Source organism: Fundulus heteroclitus, unplaced genomic scaffold (genome assembly GCF_011125445.2).
Source record: "Fundulus heteroclitus isolate FHET01 unplaced genomic scaffold, MU-UCD_Fhet_4.1 scaffold_62, whole genome shotgun sequence".
Taxonomy (NCBI): domain Eukaryota; kingdom Metazoa; phylum Chordata; class Actinopteri; order Cyprinodontiformes; family Fundulidae; genus Fundulus; species Fundulus heteroclitus.
The window spans coordinates 690,608-714,053 of NW_023397055.1; positions in this window are offsets into that span (position 1 = coordinate 690,608).

Genomic DNA, 23,446 nt, shown 5'->3' on the forward strand with positions numbered 1-23,446 from the left:
GCCTGCATACACTTCCACGGAGAAGCCCCTATTAGTTGATTTTATCCTCCAGAGAAACAGAGGGGGAAATGGATACATGGCCTGTCGCCCATCCCCCACCCACATACACTTCCACGGAGAAGCCGATATCTATAAGAGCACCTTTATACAGGTGAACAGTTAAAGACATAGCCAGGATACGGCCCTCCTGCTCATGTGACCTGGGTAGTCTTGTGGTTAATGCTCCCGCCTCTCAAGCGGGAGAACAGGGTTAAAATCCTGGCTGGGACTGACCACAATTTTCACGTTTTAAATGTCAAAGTCATAAGCACTATGAGCCATAGTATTGACATGGTCCTTTTTTCCCTTTAATTTTGTTTAAATTTACTCTTTAGTTGATTTTATCTTCCAGAGAAACAGGGGGGAAATGGAACATTTCTACCCGGGGCTAACAGACTCTTTCCCTGCATGGAAGTGGAGTGAGCACATGGCCTGTCGCCCATCCCCCACCCACATACACTTCCACGGAGATATACCATACAGAATCACTATGTACAAAAGGCTGCATTTAATATGGGACAGAGGGCAGCATTTTACATTGCAGGAAGACAATACATGTACAACATGGAAGACAATACATTGCAGATGGGATTGCAATTGTCCTTGGCTCATTCTGGAACCATGGAGAACCAGGGGCGGCCAGAGGAGGGCCAGGGCCTGGGGGGGAACCATGGAGGAACCAGGGACTGGACAGTGCTACACTCTGATGGTCTTACAGAACCACTATGTACAAAAGGCTGCATTTAATATGGGACAGAGGGCGGCATTTTACATTACAGGGCAAACTCCAACATGAAAAGCATTACATTCCACATGGGATTACTAGGGTTTTTGGCTCGGCTCAATCTGGGACCATGGAGGAACCGGGGGGGGGGGGGGGGGCACCACGGAGGTCATTTACCCAGGAAGGAGGCACCACTGGCCCGCAACAACCTCCTTGGAGCTAACACCCCCTCCCTGGAACACACTCTGGGTCCTGGAGGTTATTCCAGGGTCCTGGAGGAACCAGGGGAGGCACCACGGAGGTCATGTGTCCAGGAAGGAGGCACCACTGGCCCGCAACAACCCCCATGGAGCTAACACCCCCTCCCTGGAACAGACTCTGGGTCCTGGAGGAACCTCCAGGGTCCTGGAGGAACCAGGGGAGGCACCACGGAGGTCATTTACCCAGGAAGGAAGCACCACTGGCCCGCAACAACCTCCCTGGAGCTAACACCCCCCTCCCTGGAACACACTCTGGGTCCTGGAGGAACCTCCAGGGTCCTGGAGGTTATTCCAGGGTCCTGGAGGAACCAGGGGAGGCACCACGGAGGTCATTTACCCAGGAAGGAAGCACCACTGGCCCGCAACAACCTCCCTGGAGCTAACACCCCCCTCCCTGGAACACACTCTGGGTCCTGGAGCAACCTCCAGGGTCCTGGAAGAACCTCCAGGGACCTGGAGGAACCAGGGGGGGGCACCACGGAGGTCATTTACCCAGGAAGGAAGCACCACTAGTCCGCAACAACCTCCCTGGAGCTAACACCTCCTCCCTGGAACACACTCTGGGTCCTGGAGGAACCTCCAGGGTCCTGGAGGAACCAGGGGAGGCACCACGGAGGTCATGTGTCCAGGAAGGAAGCACCACTAGCCCGCAACAACCTCCCTGGAGCTAACACCCCCCTCCCTGGAACAGACTCTGGGTCCTGGAGCAACCTCCAGGGTCCTGGAAGAACCTCCAGGGTCCTGGAGGAACCAGGGGAGGCACCATGGAGGTCATGTGTCCAGGAAGGAAGCACCACTAGCCCGCAACAACCTCCCTGTAGCTAACACCCCCCTCCCTGGAACAGACTCTGGGTCCTGGAGCAACCTCCAGGGTCCTGGAAGAACCTCCAGGGTCCTGGAGGAACCAGGGGAGGCACCATGGAGGTCATGTGTCCAGGAAGGAAGCACCACTAGCCCGCAACAACCTCCCTGGAGCTAACACCCCCCTCCCTGGAGCAACCTCCAGGGTCCTGGAGCAACCTCCAGGGTCCTGGAGGAACCAGGGGAGGCACCATGGAGGTCATGTGTCCAGGAAGGAAGCACCACTAGCCCGCAACAACCTCCCTGGAGCTAACACCCCCTCCCTGGAGCAACCTCCAGGGTCCTGGAACAGACTCTGGGTCCTGGAGAACCAACATCCATAACGCACACACTGATACATTGGACTGCATGTACCAAAACACTTGGTCTAACACACGTTTAATTACCACATGTCACACTTTACAACATAATGGACACACACACACACACACACACACACACACACACACACACATACACACACACACATACACACACACACACATACACACACACACACACACACACACATACACACACACATACACACACACACACACACACACACACACACACACAATAATTCCATATACTGCACTACCAGTACTAACCCTAACCCAATAGAACCCATTTGATAGCCTCCTGTCACCAAGTGGACCCTACTGACATTCTCAAAAACGTAAGGTAAGGCTGCCATCCAGTGGCCAATGTTCAGTATTGCATGTGCTCCCTAAGGACTTTCATGAGCCCTGGCGGCCCATTCAAATGAACGCTCTAATGGCTCCACGTGAGTTCCCTGAATTTAGGGAGCATATTGCGCCATGTCCCCGGAAAATACATGGGACCATAGAGACAGGGGGGACGAGTCCTCTAACCCAAACTTTGGGGCCTCCTGCATCGCGGCAAGGGCTCTTCCATCTGATGTCGGGTGATAAAGAGCCCGAGTATCAGACCAGCAGGTGTGGAGTTCCCTGATGTACTCCTCTGAAGGCGGTACAGCGAAGGAGGCCGTCCCAGTCTCACGGCACCTGAAAAAGGCGCTAGAGGTGGGAGGCGGACCTGTGGAGAATCCACCCACAACTGTGCCAGGGCAGCTCTAATAGCAGTTGCCACTGACTCCCCCATGCCCCCCAGAGAGATGTTGGATTCAACATCCGACACCTGTGGGCTATGTACCTGGGGTTCCCCCCGAAAAAGGGTGTCAGAAGCCGCCACCGAGAGGGCGTCCTCATTGAGGACTGAAGCTTCATTGGTAGCTGGAGACAAGACCAACCCCTGAACAGGGGGAGGTCGCAAAGACTGGCGCAGACTGGGCTAACTCCGAGGAAAATTGATCTACCTTAGAAGACAGCCCACCTCACGAATGGCGGGACTTCTTCCCAGCTGTTAGCGGAGCGTCTGTGGCAGGGCGTTTAGAGCATAACCCCTGGCAAGGGGGCAGCTGTTCCTGATGATGAGAGCCCATCCAGCGAACAGGCTGTTCAACTGAGGACAGCCGGGCCAGCCGCGCTGCATGGGGCAGAACGCTGCAATTGGAGCAGGCAGCCTCGGTAAGCGCCTGCTTGAGGTGGTCAACACCCAGACAAGGGGGGCACAGGTCATGACCATCCTCAGGATGCAAAGGGGCTAAGCAAGTGGAACAACAGAGACGTTCCATCTCTCAGTGATGGAGCCCATACTCAGGAGCAACCTCACCCACCTGACAGGGCAGAAATCGCCACCAGTGAGATAAATGTAAACGGAAACCAGGTGTTTCAATTATGTTGAACTAAAAAAAAACAGCACGGGCAGAAAACGCCACTGGCGAGGTAATTGTAAACAGTAACCAACTTGTTTCAATCAGGTTTAACCAAAGAACTCAGCACGGGCAGAAAACGCCACCGGCGAGGTAAATATGAACAGTAACTAACTTGTTTTAATCAAGTTAAACTGAAGAACTCATCACGGGCAGAAAACGCCACCGGTGAGGTAAATATCAACAGCTCATTTCAAGTATGTGTAACCAAACTTCTCAGAGCGGGCAAAAAACTCCACCGATAAGTAAACAAAACGAGCAGTCATCACCAGCTGCTAACTTAAGCAACACCAGCGGGGCAAGATGCTACCCGCGGGGTTCCAAAAATGAAAGAAAACAGACTCACCGAATGCCAGATGAGTTCCGTAGGCACAACAATTGTCGCTCGCACAGCCCCTGGAGGGCGAGCACGCCCGCAGCTTCGACCACAAAATATCACGGGGCTACTGACCGCGAGCTGACGGAGAAAGCGGTAATACAACAAAACTCACGTGTCTGTAGAAAGAACTAACCTGACAACAGCCAGCTGCATGTCTCGCTCCACCTAGCTCCACTCACATACATCTGGGACACCACCATAGGAATTGCCCTTACTGACGGCTGGGCCTTATCAAAACTCCTTGCATATGATTGGATAAGTCACTTGTCTGTCATCTTTATCAACGTGCTATTTCAACCACTCACACCGAAGCTAACCCGTGGCGCTGATGAGAGCAACGCAGGAAAAAAAAACGATATATTTTTTTTTTATGTGTTTGCGGCTCTAGTGGCACGCATTTTATTGACAGTAAGCTGACAGGAAGAGGGGGGAAGACAGCCGGCAAAGCGCCGCAGGTCGGAGTCGGTCCCGGGCCGACCGCGTTGAGGACTAACCGCTAACCGCGCTAACCGCTCCGGGGCGCGTCCACGTTGCACGTCCGCGGACGCGCCCCGGAAAACAAAACTTGCCAAATCCAGTCGGGAGAAGGGCGAAAACATAGTTTCCACCAACAAAAGCCTTCAGAGCCGTTCTCTGATGTTCTTTTAATGAAACAATATCAGGTAGATTGGACAACACAGAAGAAATAGCAGCATCAATGCTAACGCTTGTTTCCTCGATGCGAGCCGCCATTGTTGTTGGAATCTCACGGTCGCTTCTCCACTACATCACATCCAGGAAACACCCGCCCTGCATCCTGATTGGCCAGACCATAAATTTGGTTGGGGAAATCACTTTCAATGAGCGATGTCCCAGATGTATGTGAGTGGAGCTAGGCGGAGCGAGACATGCAGCTGGCTGTTGTCAGCTTAAGAAAGAACAGCTCACAACAAACCTGCATGCGAGAAGATGAGAAGAAACTGAACTACCGGTGTCACGTGCCTATATAGGCTTCCGCTGATCACCGGTAGGTCACAGGTGACTTTGTTGATACCAATTCTCGACCTGCGCAAGCGCAAAAGTGATCATTCAGTACTTGAAGCACCGCCTCTGGCGGTCAGTAAGGATAAAAGGGAACTAATGTTTATTCCACTTTTACCCGATGTATTGTTACATCCAACTGCCATGCACGTGAGCATTGTTGCTTCAATAATAGCTCTCACGAATTTCAATGGTGAAGTCCTCTGGAAATCCGAAATAATTGTTGTTGATCGCAGCTGTGTCCAACAGCTCCTACAGCTGCTAATGTGCGGCGAACTGCCGTCGGCTCTCCACTTACCCACGCCACAGGATGTGATGTCAGGTGACCATTACTGCCCGTAATGGCCGCCCCCATACACAGTGATCCAGACGACAATTTATTGTTTTTTTCTTATTGATTAACGCTAAATTCATTAAATAACCACAAACGTATTAGTTTTAGGTATAGCTAATGATCCCCTGATTTTTCCTTGTTGACCGGACTTCCCCTTTAAAGTTACTAATGTTGATTTCAGAGTAAAATGGTTTTGACATAACAAGTGTGCAATTATTGATAATAAAAATAATATAACTTACTATGCTGGGAATCGGTGGGTTCTTGTAAAAATTCATGTTATCCTAGGTCTTGGTTTAAATCTTGTCTTCTTTGTCTTAATGGTTTTAAAGGAAGTGACTATAGCGCATGAGTCAAGAGGTCATTAAGTGGACAGACTCATAAAAGTTGGATACCGAGAAGATTCCCACACATGTTACTTATTAACTAGGTCCCATTAAACAGTACATAGTCATACAAGATGTAAACAATTTACACATACTAAGAGTACTGAAGCTTAACCCATATTAAACAAAAATAATAATAATGAATTTGAACATTAAAAAGATAATGAAATAACCAGTAGACTTCAAGTAATTAAAAATTTAATTAGGAGAAAACAAATTAATTAATAATAAGAATTGAATTCAATGACAGTAACACTATTAATTAATTAGGTAGCCAAATACTTCTTGTTGATATTGATAGCTTTCTTATTGTTGAATTTATCAAAATAATGGAAAAAGTTAAAATAAAATTTTATCTCAAAAGTGGGGGGGCAAAACATACCTTTTGCCCCCACTGTCCAAAAAGTGAGGGGGTACTTGCCCCCTTTACCCCGCTATTCCTACACCACTGGTCTCTGCTCTGTCTTCTGTAACCCCCAGTCGATCGAGGCAGATGACCGTTCATACTGAGCCCGGTTCTGCTGGAGGTTTTTCCTTCCCGTTAATGGGGAGTTTTTTTTCCCGCTGTCGCTTCATGCTTGCACAGTATGAGGGATTGCTGCAAATCCATGGACAATGCAGACGACTCTCCCTGTGGCTCTACGCTTCCCCAAGAGTGAATAAGATAAGATAAGATAAGATAGTCTTTATTGATCTCACAATGGAGAAATTCACTCGTCACATCGGCTCATACAAGAAGGTGCAGAGTAGGGAAGGTGCATTCAGTTATATACAGTGAATCTTCATATATACAATGGATCAGAAAGAATACCAAAAAATACAAAAAAGGAAATAGGAATGGGCATATGATGTCTCATTTACATTCTTAGTGGTCTATATATATATATATATATATATATATATATATATATATATATATATATATATATATATATATATATATATAAACATATCTATATACTTAAATATATACATATATCTATGCGCCTACTTACATACGCACCTACGCGTATGTATGTGCATATACATTGTATACATTTGTACATACATACATACATACATACATGTGGGCTGACTTATGTTCAGGTGGTGATAGCAGCAGAAGTCACTACATCAGGATTATTGCACGGGTTGTAGGACAGTGTATTAAATAGATTATTGCACCTTGGTTATTGCACATTAATTATTACAGTTATGGTCACAGTTGCAGTTACAGTGCAGCATTGTAAAATCTGATAGCAGCAGGAATGAATGACCTGCGGTAGCGCTCCTTTTTACAGACAGGATGTCTAAGTCTTGCACTGAGGGAGCTGCTCAGCTCCTCTACAGTCTGGTGCAGGGGGTGGAAGGTGTTGTCCATGATGGATGTGAACTTGGACAACACCCTCCTCTCAGCCACTTCCTCCACAGAGTCCAGAGGGCAGCCCAGGACAGAAGTGGCCTTCCTCACCAGCTTGTTCAGCCTCTTTATGTCCCGCTCTGCACTGCCAGGAGCCCAGCAGACAACAGCGTAGAGGAGGGCTGAGGCCACCACAGAGTCATAAAAAGTTTTTAGCAGAGGCCGGCTCACTCCAAAGGACCTCAGCCTCCTCAGGAGGTGGAGCCGGCTCTGGCCCTTCTTATACAGGGCGTCGGTGTTATGTGTCCAGTCCAGCTTATTGTTGACGTGAACACCCAGGTATTTGAAACTCTCCACAGTTTCTATGTCCCGCCCCTGGATGTTCACAGGTGAGTGAGGTGGGGGTCTTCTCCTGAAGTCGATCACCATCTCCTTGGTCTTACTGGTGTTTAAGCACAGATGGTTCTTCTCACACCAGTCCACAAAGTCCATGATGACCGACCGGTACTCCAGCTCGTTCCCCTCAGACACACAGCCCACAATGGCCGAGTCGTCAGAGAACTTCTGAAGGTGGCAGCTGTCCGTGTTGTAGGTGAAGTCCGAGGTGTAGAGGGTGAAGAGAAACGGAGACAGAACGGTGCCCTGGGGGGCCCCGGTGCTGCAGAGTGCCACCTCTGACTGACAGCCGTGCAGCCGCACGTACTGAGGGCGATCAGTGAGGTAGTCCATGGTCCAGTCAGCCAGATGTTTGTCCACCCCAGCGTCCTCCAGCTTCCCCCTCAGTAGCACCGGTCTGATGGTGTTGAAAGCGCTGGAGAAGTCAAAGAACATGACTCTCACAGCGCTTCCGGTGGTCTCCAGGTGGATTAGCGCCCGCTGCAGCAGGTAGATGATGGCATCCTCTACTCCGATGTTGGGCTGGTAGGCAAACTGCAGCGGGTCCAGGGTGGGGCTCACCACGGTGTTTAAGTGAGCTAGGATGAGGCGCTCCATGGTCTTCATCAGGTGGGAGGTCAGGGAGACTGGTCTGAAGTCGGCCGGTTCCCTGGCGTGCGGCGTTTTGGGAACCGGTACCACACAGGAGGTCTTCCACTGGGTGGGCACCACCCCCAGGCTGAGGCTCAGGTTGTAGATGTAGCTGAGGACCTCACAGAGCTCATCTGTACAGGTCCTCAGTAGCCTGGGGGGGATGCCGTCTGGTCCTGAGGCTTTCCTTTGTTTCAGCCTCGTCAGCTGTCCTCTCACCTGCATTGGTGTGACTGTGAGGGGGGAGGAAGGTAGGGCTGAAGGTGTGGATGGGTCAGTCGTTGATCGGAGTGGCGGTGGGGGGGATGGTAGGTCTCTGGAGCGCTGGTGGTTGGAGACATGTGGAGAGTTGAGGGCAAGGAGGGGGCCAGTGTGGGGGGAGTCGAACCGAGTGAAGAATGAGTTCAACTCATCTGCAGTCTTGGTGTCTCCATCTGCAGCCCTGCAGGTCCTCTGCCCGAAGCCGGAGATGTTCTTCAGACCTCTCCACACATCCCTGACGTTGTTCTGCGCCAGCTGCTCCTCCATCTTCTTCCCATAATCCTTCTTTGCTGCCCTGATCTTCCACTGGAGCTCCCGCTGGAGGTTGTTTGGAAAGCATCGTAGCCGTCGTGTAGGCACGATGCTCTCCACACAGAAGTTCATGTAGTCAGTGATGCATTCAGTCAGGCTGTTGATGTCCTCTCCATGAGAGCTTTGAAACATGCTCCAGTCTGTGGTTCTGAAACAGTCCTTCAGTCTCTCACTGGCTTCGTCTGACCAAACTTTCACTGACTTCTTCTGTGCCTTTTGTCTCCTCACCAGTGGAATGTAATGGGGGAGCAGATAGACGAGGTTGTGGTCTGAGCGTCCCAGAGGGGGGAGGGGGGCGGAGGTGTAAGCGTCCTTAACGTTAGCATAAAAAAGGTCCGTTTTATTGTCCCTTGTTTTACACGTGACGTACTGGGTGAGCGTGGGGAGGGTGGAACGGAGAGAGGCATGGTTGAAATCCCCTGTGATCAGCAGGAGAGCGCGGGGGTGCTGTGTTTGCAGATTGTTTACAGCGGCGTGGATCCGCTCACACGCGGCGGCGGCGTCCGCGGAGGGAGGGATGTAAACACAGAGCATGATCACGTGGCCGAACTCTCTCGGCAAGTAATAAGGTCTTAAGCTCACTGCGAGAAGTTCAACATCCGAGCAGCATATCTGCTGCTTCACGTGAACATGCGCCGCGTTACACCACCTCTCATTCACAAACACCGCCAGCCCTCCCCCTCTCTTTTTTCCGCTCCCCGCAAAAGTTCTGTCCGCGCGGATAAGTTTAAAGCCGTCCGTGGAGATCACTGAGTCCGGGACAGATCCATCTAACCACGTCTCCGTGAAGCACATAATGCTAGCGTCTCTGTACTTACTCTGGAAACGGGTTAGTGCTGTGAGTTCCTCGGTCTTGTTCCGTAAAGATCTAACGTTTCCCGTGACAACCGATGGTAAATAACCTTTCCTCCGCTTCGTCCTCCCGCCCCGACATCCTCTCCGCCTCCTCCGTATTTCTGCGGGGATGTATAGTTTCTCAGCGTGGTGATGAACGGGGCCGCAGCGCGAGGAGTCACGTAGTCCGAGAAGCTGGTTCCTCGTGTAGATCAAGGGACGCTCGGAGTTGCGGACAAAGGGATCTCCACTCGCGGCATCGAAATGTGCCCGAAAGTAACAAAAATATAATCAATAGAGTCCCAAAAGTTGGTTTCTTCAGGGCATCTAGGCTCAGAATACCCGATGCGGTATTCAAAAATATACATGCAATCCAGAAAACACAATAAAAAGGAGAAAGTAGGAAAAGAAGGGATACGGCCGATGTGACTGGCTGCTGCCTGCGCAGCGCCATCTTGGAAAAGGATGCTGCTTGTCGGGACTTTGATGCAATCAACTGGTTTCCTTATATAGGAAATTTTTGACCAATCTGTATAATCTGACCCAATCTGTACAATCTGATTGATTTTGACTTTGTAAAGCGCCTTGAGATGACATGTTTCATGAATTGGCGTTATATAAATAACATTGAATTGCATCATCTCTGTAGACCAAGTAAACTATCACATTTTATGAGACAGTTATCTCATTTTAAAGATATAATCATCTAACATTAATACTCTTAGCAAGTTAAAGCTCCATAAAAATTTTAGACCAGGTTTTAGTTCCACTCTTTTATTATGCACATCTAGGTTACCTATAAATATAAAGTATGGCATGCCAAAAAACATTTTCAACAAAAGGCAATTTTAGTAATTGCCTTGCAATTTTATATCTAAGCATTAAAAATGATAATATTTCACCTATTTTCACAGCAAGATGGAAATAACGACCATCCAACATTTTAAGATTTTGTAAAGACTTTTTTCTTTTTTTACCTACCTTTTGAAATTAATACTTGTTTCTACCTATCCAAAATTATACTTCAAGAAAACTATTGTGCTGTCCTGGGGCCATATGCAGCTAGACAGCTAGGACAAAAGTTCCTCACACAAAGCTTCCTTTTCTTGCGTTCTCTGAATAACCTTTATTCACAAATCTGGCTTTAAACATTCTTTTTGTAAAAAGACGAATATTTTCCAAGGCAGAAGCGTGTAGAAAAAATTAAACTTCAACAGGTGAAAGCACTCACTATCTCACGTAATTCACATAGAGATCTAACAAAGTTGTGATGTCTCACTCTGATTAAATATGAACCCAAAACGTTTCTGTTTTTACCATGGATTTCCTCTGACTAAGAATTAATTAATATCTTATTTATGTAATGTATTCACAACATGAATTCCTTGCTGTCTTAACAAAAGGCAGAACAACTATAATGTTACTTTCTATAATTATTACAGGCTCTGCTGAAACGTCAAATTCTAGAGAGTGCTTAGCCACCCTGACACAAATATGGATTAACTTAATTTCATGTGCACTCGCCAACTTGTTTTAGTTGATTTAGTTTTCTTGATGTACTGTTGAGCGTGATGAGGTCTGTTGTGGTGTTGTGTGCACTGGATTGAGGGGACAGTTGGTGTTGTCTGTTGAACCCACTGAGCTATATAATACACTGGAGTGCTGATTTAGCCAAAAAACTGAAGTCACTGGCCGCCATCTTACTACTCCCTACTCTCACAGAATCCCATAGGATTTGGTTCCAGCAACAAGCAGTTTTCTGGCTGTGTGAAAACGTTTCACATGTAATTCTGCGGTGGCCGGCCGCCAGCCACCGCAGAAGCTGTCACGCATTTTCCCCGCCTGTCCACCGGGCAATACACACGAAGGCATTGGGCAGCGCTCCCCCACGACTCACAAAAAATCTGGTGCAGATCGGTTGATGCAGCGAGGAGACACAGCCATTGAATAATGATAATGTATTTGGCCACCGAGCCAGACTAAATCGTTCGGCGGGCCATATCCGGCCCGCAGGCCGTACGTTTGACACCCCTGGTGTCAAATCAAAGGTATCTTACTAGCTGTTAATCCAGCTTCATGTGAAAAGATAACAAAACCTTTATAGTTATTCAAAGTTCATTATTTCATGTGTTTAAGGGTTTCGTTTCTTGCATTAAGACAGCTTTTATGAAAGTTTGACAGTTAAATGGGTGGATACACACCCAAAAGTAATAATGTAAAAGTAACACTTTAGCAATTGGAATATTGCTAAAATAACACGTTAGCAATATTCTACATGTGTATGTTGTGTACAAACTTTAATAATTTCTAACAGACCACTTCACTCTCAGAAAGCAGGTCTGCTGGTGGTTCCTAAAGTCTGTAAAACCAGAATGGTAGGCAGATCCTTTAGCTATCATGCTCCTCTCCAGTGGAACCAACTCCCAGTTTTGGTCCGTGACGCAGACACCCTGTCTACTTTTAAGACTAATCCTAAAACTTTCCTTTTTCCATCCATCCATCGTCTTCCGCTTATCCGGTGTCGGGTCGTGGGGGTAGCAGCTTCAGTAGGTCTCTACGATGAAGTAAGTGAATAGCAAAGGGTCCTTTGAAAATTGCTAGGTGGCGCCGTTGAGGCATTTTTCTTTAGATTTTTGTGACAACCTTAAAATACAAAATTTTTAAACAGTCTTCATGCATCTGCCAAGTTTTGTGAGTTTTTGAATATGATAAAGCCCCCAAAAAGGCCCCTCTTTAGGGTGGAAGATTAATAATAATAATAATAATAATAATAATAATAATAAAAATAATTAACACTACAGATACACTAGGCCCTTCGCAGCGCTTCGCTGCTCGGGCCTAATTAAAGCCGCAAGCGGCATCGAGCGGCCCTCGCAGCCAAGCGCCGCTCCGGCCTTGGCCACCGCTGGGATTTGCGCACTGCCGGCCGCCCGCCACCGCAGATGCTGTCACGCATTTTGTCCGCCTGTCCACTGGGCGATTCACATGAACGTGTTCGGCAGCGCTCCCCCAAGACTCACAAAAAATCTGGTGCAGATCGCTCCATGCAGCGAGGAGATACAGCCGATGAATAATGATAATAAATTTGGCCACCGGACCGCACTAAATCGTTCGGCGGGCCGTAGCTTTGACACCCCTGGTTTAAACATTAGTATACCAATTTAATCAAAGGTATCTTACTAGCTGTTAATCCAGCTTAATGTGAAAAGTTAACAAAACCATTTTCTTTTTTTAAAGTTACTTGCTATTTCATGTGTTTAAGGGTTTTGTTTCTTGCATTAAGACAGCTTTCATGAAAGTTTGACATCTAAATTGGTGGATACACACCCAAAAGTAATGTAAAAGTAACACTTTAGCAATTGGACTATTGCTAAAGGAACACTTTAGCAATATCGCGGGGGTGGCAGCTTTATAAAGGAGGCCCAGACGTCCCTCTCCCCAGCCACTTGGGCCAGCTTCTCTGGGGGAATCCCAAGGTGTTCCCAGGCCAGCCGAGAGACATAGTCTCTCCAGCGTGTCCTGGGTCTTCCCCTGGGCCTCCTCCCGGTGGGACGTGCCCGGAACACCTCACCAGGGAGGCGTCCAGGAGGCATCCTAACCACATGCGCGAGCCACCTCAACTGGCTCCTCTGGACGTGGAGGAGCAGCGGCTCTACTCTGAGTCCTCCCCGGATGACTGAGCTCCTCACCTTATCTCTAGCTCACACACACTATGGAGAAAACTCATTTCGGCCGCTTGTATCCGGGATCTCGTTCTTTCGGTCACGACCCAAAGCTTGTGACCATAGATGAGGGTAGGAACGTAGATCGACCGGTAAATCGAGAGCTTCGCCTTTTGGCTCAGCTCTCTCTTCACCACAACGGACCGGTACAGCGCCCGCTTCACAGCAGACGTCACACCAATACGCCTGTCGATCTCCCGCTCCATCTTCCCCTCATTCGTGAACAAGACCCCAAGATACTTGAACTCCTCCACTAGAAGCTGGCTCTTGGGACTTTCCTTTTTGACAAAGCTTCTAGTCAGAGTGGCTCATGTTACCCTGAGCTACCTCTATAGTTATGCTGCTATAGACTTGGGCTGCTGGAGGACATCAGGGTCTATTGTTTTTCAATTTTGCATGACTGTTGTCATTTCAGCTTTTAACTTTTTGTTTTTTCTATTTTTTTTTTCATAGTAGGTACACCTGGTCTGGTGTTCTGTTAGCTGTGACATCATCCAGGGAAGAAAGATCACCTGTTATTACCATCTAATGTAAAACAGATTACTGGATCAATGTGTGTTTCTGTGCTTTTTTGTCTGTCTTGTTGTGTCTCTTCTCTCTCTTTTGTAACCCCCAGTCGGTCAAGGCAGATTACCGTTCATACTGAGCCCGGCTCTGCTCGAGGTTTTTCCTTCCTGTTAATGGGGAGTTTTTCTTTCTGCTGTCACTTCATGCTTGATCAGTATGAGGGATTGTTGCAAAGCCATGTACAATGCAAACGACTCTCCCTGTGGCTCTACGCTTCTTCAGGAGTGAATGCTGCTTGTTATGACTTTGATGGAATCAACTGGTTCCCTTATATAGGAACTTCTTTTACCAATCTGGATAATCTGACTTAATATGTATAATCTGATTGATTTTGACATTGTAAACTGCCTTTAGATGACATGCAGGCATGGACTGGTAATCGGGTGTACCCGGCATTTTCCCGGTGGGCCGACATGCTGTTTGGGCTGGCAGACCCGACATGTATATTAATAATATGTATTATTATTATTATTATTATTATAATATATCTGCCTCGTTATATTTGCATAATGCATGAAGAAAAATAAAATCAGCAGCGCAACAGTCTGTTCCGATCATCCGGCCCTTACCACAGGCTACTGCAGCCCATTGGTTATCATCCCTGACAGTCTAAAGGGCTAGGCCAATCATAAAGTAGAAAAACACCTTCACGCTCCATGTGGAACTTTGTGCAGCGGTGTTCACAGTAGTAATGGATAAGAAACGCAAGGGAGGCGCAGAGAAACTGCACGAAAAAAAGAAACGAGTTCTTCAAACGGACGCTGCGAAATGTGTCAAACTGACTGACATGTTCCCAACAGCAGGCCCTTCATCTGCTCCGGTGTCTGATGTAAAATATGGTGGTGGTGGTTGTAGTCAGTGACGTGTGGTAGGGTTCATAGCTGGTGAGGCACTGACGTCATCAGAGTTAGATTTACAAATATATACACTCTACAGAGTAGACTCGTTGCAAAGTGCTGAAGGAGACTGATTGAGCCAAATAAATTCACCAAGATACATGGAAAAATATTGGTTCTTTGATGAAAAAATGTGTCATTTGATTGGTAACAGTTTATGAGTTATGATAGATTCCTGCATTTGTAACACATTCTAAAACTATAACCCACATTACGCACATTTTATCACAAAAACAAAACATGAATAAGTATTGCTGTCTTACCTCTACTTATAATTTAAGTCTCTGCGGCGCTCTTTCTGAACAAAAATATTATAATTTTCTGGTAAAAGTTATCTTTATCTTCTTCAGTTTTAAAAGTCTCTCAGTCTCAATGGAGCTCATTGCCAGGGAGGAAAGCCTTCCCTGATCAGTCCTGTTCCAGCTGTATGTTTAGAGTCTTTTTAGTGCTTTACTTGTTTAGCAAAACTCGCTAATAAAACATCAAGAACTTGTTTTGACTCTACTATTTGGGGATCACGAGCGGTGCCCCTTGTGCGCCCCCTGCCTAGTGGCCAAGGAACTGCCGGCCTCACCTACAACCAGTTCTTTGCTGTTTATGATCGGCCAGCACCACAGTTTGATGACCAAAACACAATTCGTAATCCACATATATTAAATTGTGGAAAATCAGTTCATAACTGTTTGAACAATTGAATTTATGATCTAGAGACAGGAAGATGCATTCACAGAATGGAAGTCAGTGCAGTTAACATGGGATTGCACAATCCCAGGGGAGGCCAAGCTCGCTGCAGCCTCACCGGCTTCGCTATGAAGCGCCACCAAGGATTTACTTGAAAAATAGCGAAAAGTCTGCGATTTTAAAGAAAATATGATCAAAAATTTGGAAATTAGATAAATAAAATACTTATTACAAGTGACTGAGTAAATCAAAATTTATATTATGTTATTATATATTTTCTTTTTTTCCATGATGACAAGTGAGGCCTTTCTCTGGTTCATTTTGTCATTGGCATCCTTTTTTACACAGTGAGTGCACATTAGTCCAATGTTACCCTACAGTATCTAGAAGACTGAATAGATCTGATGAGCAACTTACCATAACTTCTTATGATGATGTAACGTGATAATATGTGTGATTGACCGTGACACCTCTCTTTCTCTCTCTCTCTCTGATCTAAGAATTGTTGCTGTGCTGTGGTGGAGTTTACATTTTACAGTGTTAATAAATTAAGATTTTGGAAGTATTTTAAGTGTCCACTCTCACTAATCCAAAATGCCAGGGCCGATTTTTTGTCCCAGTCCACCCTTGATGACATGTTTCATGATTTGGCGCTATATAAATAAAAACTGAAATGTATTGAACAAGAGTAAGTTTGTCAGTTTTCAAGCAGGATTTGTATATCTGTTCAACTTAAATATATAAGGGAACCAAATAATTAAGATCAGTTACTTACCAAGAGAAATTCCTTTGGGGTTTATTTGTGGTCTCTTTGCATGGTGTCAAAATTCAGATTTCAATCTAAAATGGCTTACTTCCTGTGATACTTGCACTATGACATTAATTGTAAATTCTGAGCGTCTTGCTGAGATCTACAACTGTACAATATTTCATTACTCTACGATGAACTAAGTGAATGGCAAAGGGTCCTTTGAAAATTGCTTGGTGGCGCTATTGAGAAACTAAGTCCTGCTCACTAAAGTTTGTTATGGATTCCTGTTGGGGGGTGGATAAGGATGCATCCAAATGAGTTTTAAGCAGCTCAGCCCAAAACTGTGGAATTCAGAGCCAAACGTATGACAGCAGCGTTTGAGGTGAATATGCCACGCCGCCACGCCCCCCTGCTCCATCGAATCCAGTTGGGCCTGAAATCCACAACACACCAACATGTGTTCTGTCTGTGGACACAGTTTCATGTTGATTAGCTCAGAGGGGTAACATAGCGACCGCTTACAACAAAACATGACACTTCCTGTTGTCAGGGGGCGTGACCTAATCAATGTCATTTTTTGACCATTGGATATTATAGGAGACCTGATGGTGATCAATTACTGAAAGTTTGGTGCCTCTGTGTGTTTCTGTGTAGGAGATATAACACTTTTATTTTTTGTGGCGAATAGGTGAACTTTGACCCCTGCCAACGCCCCTTCAGCATGCTCAAAAACTCACCGTTTTGATAAATTTTGATTGGCCATGCCTTATGATCAGACTGCCCGAGTTTCAAGCCGATCGCTTGATATCTCTAGGAGGAGTTCGATCTTATACCAATGCTGTAACTGTCAAAATTGAGGTCAAAATCAGACTTTCAGTCTAAAATGGCCAACTTCCTGTGATACTTGCACTATGACATTCATTGTCAATTCTGAGCGTCTTGTTGAGCTCTACAACTATATAAAATTTCATGTCTCTACGATAAAGTAAGTGAATAGCAAAGGGTCCTTTGAAAATTTCTAGGTGGCGCCGTTGAGGCATTTTTCTTTAGATTTTTGTGACGACCTTAAAATACAACATTTTTAAACAGTCACCATGCATCTGCAAAGTTTGGTGAGTTTTTGAAAATGAGAAAGCCCCCAAAAAGGCCCCTCTTTAGGGGGGCAGAATAAAAATAATTAAAACCGCAAGCGGTGATGAGCGGCCCTCGCAGCAAAGCGCCGCTCTGGCCTATTGGCCACCGCTGGGATTTGCGCACCGCCGCCCGCCCGTCCACTGGGCGATTCACACGAACGTGTTCGGCAGCGCTACCCCACGACTCACAAAAAATCTGGTGCAGATCGCTCAATGCAGCGAGGAGATACAGCCGTTGAATAATGATAATGCATTTGGCCATCGGACCGGACTAAATCGTTCGGCGGGCCGATTGGCCACCGCCGAACGATTAAATATGAACCCAAAACGTTTCTAACTGTTTTTACCATGGATTTCCTCTGACTAATAATTAATTTATATCTTATTTGTGTAATGTATTCACGACATGAATTCCTTGCTGTCTTAACAAAAGGCAGAACAACTATAACGTTACTTTCTATAATTATTACAGGTTCTGCTGAGATGTCATATTCTGGAGAGTGCTTAGACACCCTGACACACAAATATGTATTAACTTCATTTCATGTGCACTCGTGAACTTGTTTTAGTTGATGTAGTTTTCTTGATGTACTGTAGAGCGTGATGAGGTCTGTTGTGGTATTGTGTGCACTGGATTGAGGGGACAGTTGGTGTTGTCTGTCAAACCCAATCTTCTTAAGCTGCAAATTCAGTAAAGTTACAAGTTTTCTTGCAACCTCTCATATGGAACTAGTCTAAAAAATAAATAAACTGATAATTAGAAGATCAGTTTGTACATCCACACCAACTCTAGAACCAAAGCCGTATTCAGCTGGAACTTATCCTGACAAAATGTCCCAATTCAGCCAAATAAACTCCAAAAGCTTAGAGGAGATCATTCAGCAGCTAAGTTCCTCCTCATGCTGTCTTGATGCTCTACCCACAGTTTTCCTTAAGAAAGTTTTGCCTGTCATAGCGTCTGATTTGACTCAGATAATAAACACGTCCCTTCTGTCAGGTGTTTCCCCCCAGTCCCTAAAAACAGCAATTATCAAACCACTGTTAAAAAAGAACAATTTAGACAAACTACTACTCCAGAACTACAGGGCCATCTCAAACCTCCCCTTTATCAGTAAGATTATTGAAAAAGCTGTGTTTCAACAATTAAACACCTTCTTAACAACGACCAGCCGCTTTGACGTTTTCCAGTCTGGCTTCCGTGCGGAAAAACCACCATGCTGGTTCTGTTGGACCTCAGTGCAGCATTTGATACTGTTGATCACTCCATTCTGTTAGAGCGCCTGGAGAACTGGGTCGGCCTCTGTGGTACAGCTCTCCACTGGTTTAAATCCTACTTAAAGGACAGGGACTTTTTTGTATCAGTAGGTAACTTTACATCGAAGATTACAAAAATCACATGTGGGGTTCCCCAAGGGTCCATCCTGGGTCCCCTCCTATTCAATATCTACATGCTCCTCTAGCTCAGATCATAAGAAACAACAACATCAGCTACCATAACTATGCAGACGACACACAGCTCTACATCACCATGTCACCAGGTGTCTATGAACCAGTTCAAGCACTGAGTAAATGCCTAGAAGAAATCAATACGTAGATGTGCCAAAATTTTCTTCAATTGAATGAAAACAAAACAGAAGTCATAATTTTTGGACCAATAGAGGAGAGATCAAAGGTTAGCACACAGCTTCAGTCGCTTCAGCTAGGAACCACTGATCAGGCCCGAAATCTTGGAGTAGTAATGGTCTCAGACCTGAACCTCCAAAAGCATCTAAAGACAGTTACAAGGTCAGCTTTCTATCACCTGAAAAACATTTCCAGGATTAAAGGACTAATGTCTCAGCAGGATCTGGAAAAACTAATCCATGCGTTTATATTTAGTAGAATTGATTACTGCAACGGTGTTTTCACAGGCCTGCCTAAAAAGTGGATCAGACAGCTGCAGCTGATCCAGAACGCTGCTGCCCGCGTCCTCACTAAGACTAAGAAAGTAGAGCACATCACCCCAGTTCTAAAGTCCTTCCATGGCTCCCTGTATATCAGAGAATAGACTTTAAAAACTTCTGTTCGTCTATAAATCCCTGAATGGCTTAGCACCTAAATACATCAGACTTGTTATCAGTGTATTAACCATCCAGACCATTACGGTCTTATGGCTCTAGCCTACTCTGCATACCTAGAACCAGAACTAAACAAGGAGAAGCAGCATTTAGTTCCTATGCTCCACTGATCTGGAACAAACTTCCAGAAAATTGTAAAGGTGCGGAAAGCCTGAGTTCCTTTAAATCAAGATTAAAAACACATTTGTTTATTTGTGGTCTCTTGCTGCCACCTGGTGGACAGGTTTGAGCAAATAATGCTGTCAAAAGATTAAAAATATATGGTTTGATGTGACTTCCCCACGCCACCACGCCGCCCTGCTCCATGGAATCCACTTGGGGCTGGAATCCACAACACACCAATATGTCTTCTGTCTCTTGACACAGTTTCATGTTGATTAGCTCAGAGGGGTAACATAGCGACTGCTTACAACAAAACATGACACTTCCTGTTGTCAGGGGGCGTGGCCTAAGCAATGTCATCATTTGACCATTGGATATTAAAGAAGACCTAGTGGTGATCAACTACTGAAAGTTTGGTGGCTCTGTGAGTTTTTGTGTATGAAATATAACGGTTTTGTGTTTCATGGCGAGTAGGTGAACTTTGACCCCTGCCAACGCCCCTTCAGCATGCTCAAAAACTCACCGTTTTGATAACTTTTAATTGGCCATGCCTTATGATCAGACTGACCGAGTTTCAAGCCGCTCACTCAAAATCTCTAGGAGGAGTTCGATCAAATACCAATGCTGTAACTGTCAAAATTGAGGTCAAAATCAGACCTTCAATCTAAAATGGCCGACTTCCTGTGATTTTTGCACTATGACATTAATTGTAAATTCTGAGCGTCTTGGTGAGCTCTACCACTGTACCAAATTTCATGTCTCTACGATGAAGTAAGTGAATAGCAAAGGGTCCTTTGAAAATTGCTAGGTGGCGCCGTTGAGGCATTTTTCTTTTGATTTTTGTGACGACCTTAAAATACAAAATTTTTAAACAGTCACCTTGTATCTGCAAAGTTTGGTGAGTTTTTGAAAATGAGAAAGCCCCCAAAAAGGCCCCTCTTTAGGGGGGCAGAATAATAATAATAATTAAAGCCGCAAGCGGCGATGAGCGGCCCTCGCAGCCAAGCACCGCTGGGGTACGCGCACCGCCTGCCGCCAGCCACCGTAGAAGCTGTCACGCAATTTCCCTGCCCGTCCACCGGGCGATTCACACGAACCCGTTTGGCAGCGCTCCCCCACAACTCACAAAAAATCAGGTGCAGATCGGTCGATGCAGCGAGGAGATAAAATCGTTCGGCGGGCCGTACGTTTGACACCCCTGGTTTAAACATTATTTTACTGGTTGAAATGCAGTTCAAAGTCTTCAGCTGAAAGGTTGTACACAAAAAATGTGTTGCACACAAATAAAACTTGTTTTGCACACAAAATATATGTTTCACACAAAAAAATTGTTTTGCAAACTGTCCGCCAACCTTGCGCTCAAAATATCATTTATAAGTTTTCCTCCAGTACAAAATGGTCTCTGCTCGACTACAAAACAATCCCACCCACGCTGCAGTAAATTTATGCCAAAAGTCACGTGATGCATTAAGAGTTGTTGTTGTTCAGACTTCCCGACAGGAGAGGTTAAACCATGTTGATGGAGATGAGCAGACAGGACGCTCTCGGGTAGGAGACTGAGTGACAGGCTGGTTGGAAACAGGTGCGTGCGTTGCTTCGTCAGAGAAATCTATCTGAAGGAAGAAGGAAAAGGTTGGCGGTAGGCATAAGCAAGTTTGTGACTGGATCAGGATGGCGGCTCAGGTTGTAGAGGATGAGGAAGAACTACATAGTGATATGGATACGGATAGTTGAACGCCAGTTGCTAGTTACCGGGGAAGTGGAAAATTCAAAAGTAGTGAAGCAGGCAGAGGTTCTGGGAATTCAGGAGACAAAAGAAATCTTGAAGACGACAGTACAGATGATGGAAGCAAGGGTGTGCATAAAAAGATTCAATTCAATTCAATTTTATTTACGTCAGACCAGGTGTACCTACTATGAAGAAAAAAGAGAGAGAGCAAAAAGTTAAAAGCTGAAATGTCAACAGTCATTTCAATGTAATGAAATGAAAAACTGGAGAACAGTAGACTGGAGAACAGTAGAAATCAGTAGAGTGATAAAAATATACCCTGATGTCCTCCAGTAGCCTAAGCATATAGCAGCACAACTATAGATGTAGCTCAGGGTAACATGAGCCACTCTATCAGGTTTGTCAAAAAGGAAAGTTTTAAGATTAGTCTTAAAAGTAGACAAGGTGTCTGCCTCACGGACCAAAACTGGGAGTTGGTTCCACAGGAGAGGAGCCTGATAGCTAAAGGATTTGCCTCCCATTCTACTTTTAGAGACTCTAGGAACCACCAGCAGACCTGCAGTCTGAGAGCGAAGTGCTCTGTTAGGAACATACGGGGTAATCAGAGCTCTGATATATGATGGAGCTTGATTATTAAGGGCTTTATACGTTAGAAGAATTTTAAATTCTATTCTTGATTTAACAGGAAGCCAATTAAGGGAAGCTAAAATTGGAGAAATATGATCCCTCTTGTTGATTTTCATCAGAACTCTTGCTGCAGCATTTTGGATCAGCTGAAGACTCTGAAAAGATCATGAAAGAGGTGAAGATAACATTAAAATTCAAAAAGGAAGATGAAAATATTGCTCTGAGCCCAAAAATAGTTTCTAAGGAAACAAAAAAGAAAATAGGGGAAGTTGAAATGGCTAAAACGCTGAGAGATGGAAGCTTGCTAAATGTTTGTAAATTGGAAGAACAAAAAAGGAAAGCAATGAGTGTTGAGAGTATTGGAAATAAAAGAGTGGAAAGTAAGAGTGTTGGGAGAAAAGAAAGGATCCCGAGGAGTTATTTATGGAATTCCAGTTAATGAAGATCTAGAGAAATTAAAACATAAAATCATGTTAAAGTCAAGGATATAAAGAGATTGCAGAAAACAGTTAATAATGAGCGAGTTGACAGCTTATCTGTGCTTCTGGAATTTTCTACTCCAGAAGTTCCAGATAGAGTCAAAGTGGGTTTCTTGTGTTATTCAGTTAGGCCTTATGTTCCACCTCCACTTCGGTGTTTCAAGTGTCAGAGGTATGGTCACATTTGCTGCAGTGTGCAGGGGCAAACAGAGCTGTTTAAAATGTGGAGGGGACCACAAAATACAAGAATGTGGTGAAAATGTTCAGGATAAATGCTGTAATTGTGGTGGGGAACATAGGGCAACATATGGAGGGTGTGAAAGATTATGTAACTGGTAATTTAGTAGAGCAGATTGGGAGAAATATAAGGAAATAAGTGAAGATAAAATTAAGGAAATTGACATGAATCTTGGTATTGATTCATTAAACAAAATCTTTTGTAGTTCAATCATAGAAGCTGTTCAACAGTCAGTTCCAAAGAAAGGAGGGATACATAAAAAGAAGATAATTCCATGGTGGACAATAGAATGTGACCAGGCTATTAAATCCCAAAATAAAGCTTTTAAAATTCTATAAGGAAATCAGAATTTTCAAAATTTAATTGAATACAAGAAGATGCAAGCTATAGTAAAAAGAGTTATAAGAAATACAAAAAGAGAATATTGGAGAAATTATTGTAATTCATTAGGAAGAGAAACAGATATAGGGAAAGTATGGAAAATGATTAAATGAATGAATGGTATTAAAAGGGATTATAGTTATCCAGTTTTAGTTAGTGATAGAACAACGGCAGTTATTAATGAAGAAAAAGCAACAATGTTGTCACAAACATTTGTACAAATACATAGTTCCAATAGTATTAGTGAAGAGTAGAAAACAGATAGAGCTATAACTTTATTGGAAAAAGGACATTTGATAAACAGAGAAGAAGGAAATAGTATTATTAAAATCGATTTTTCTATAGCGGAGTTAAGACGAGCCATGAGGAAAGTTAAGATGTCAACCCCAGAGAGTGATCAAATATGGTATATAATGATAAATAAGCTAAGTGAATACTCAAAATTAATATTATTAGATATTTATAATAGAAAAT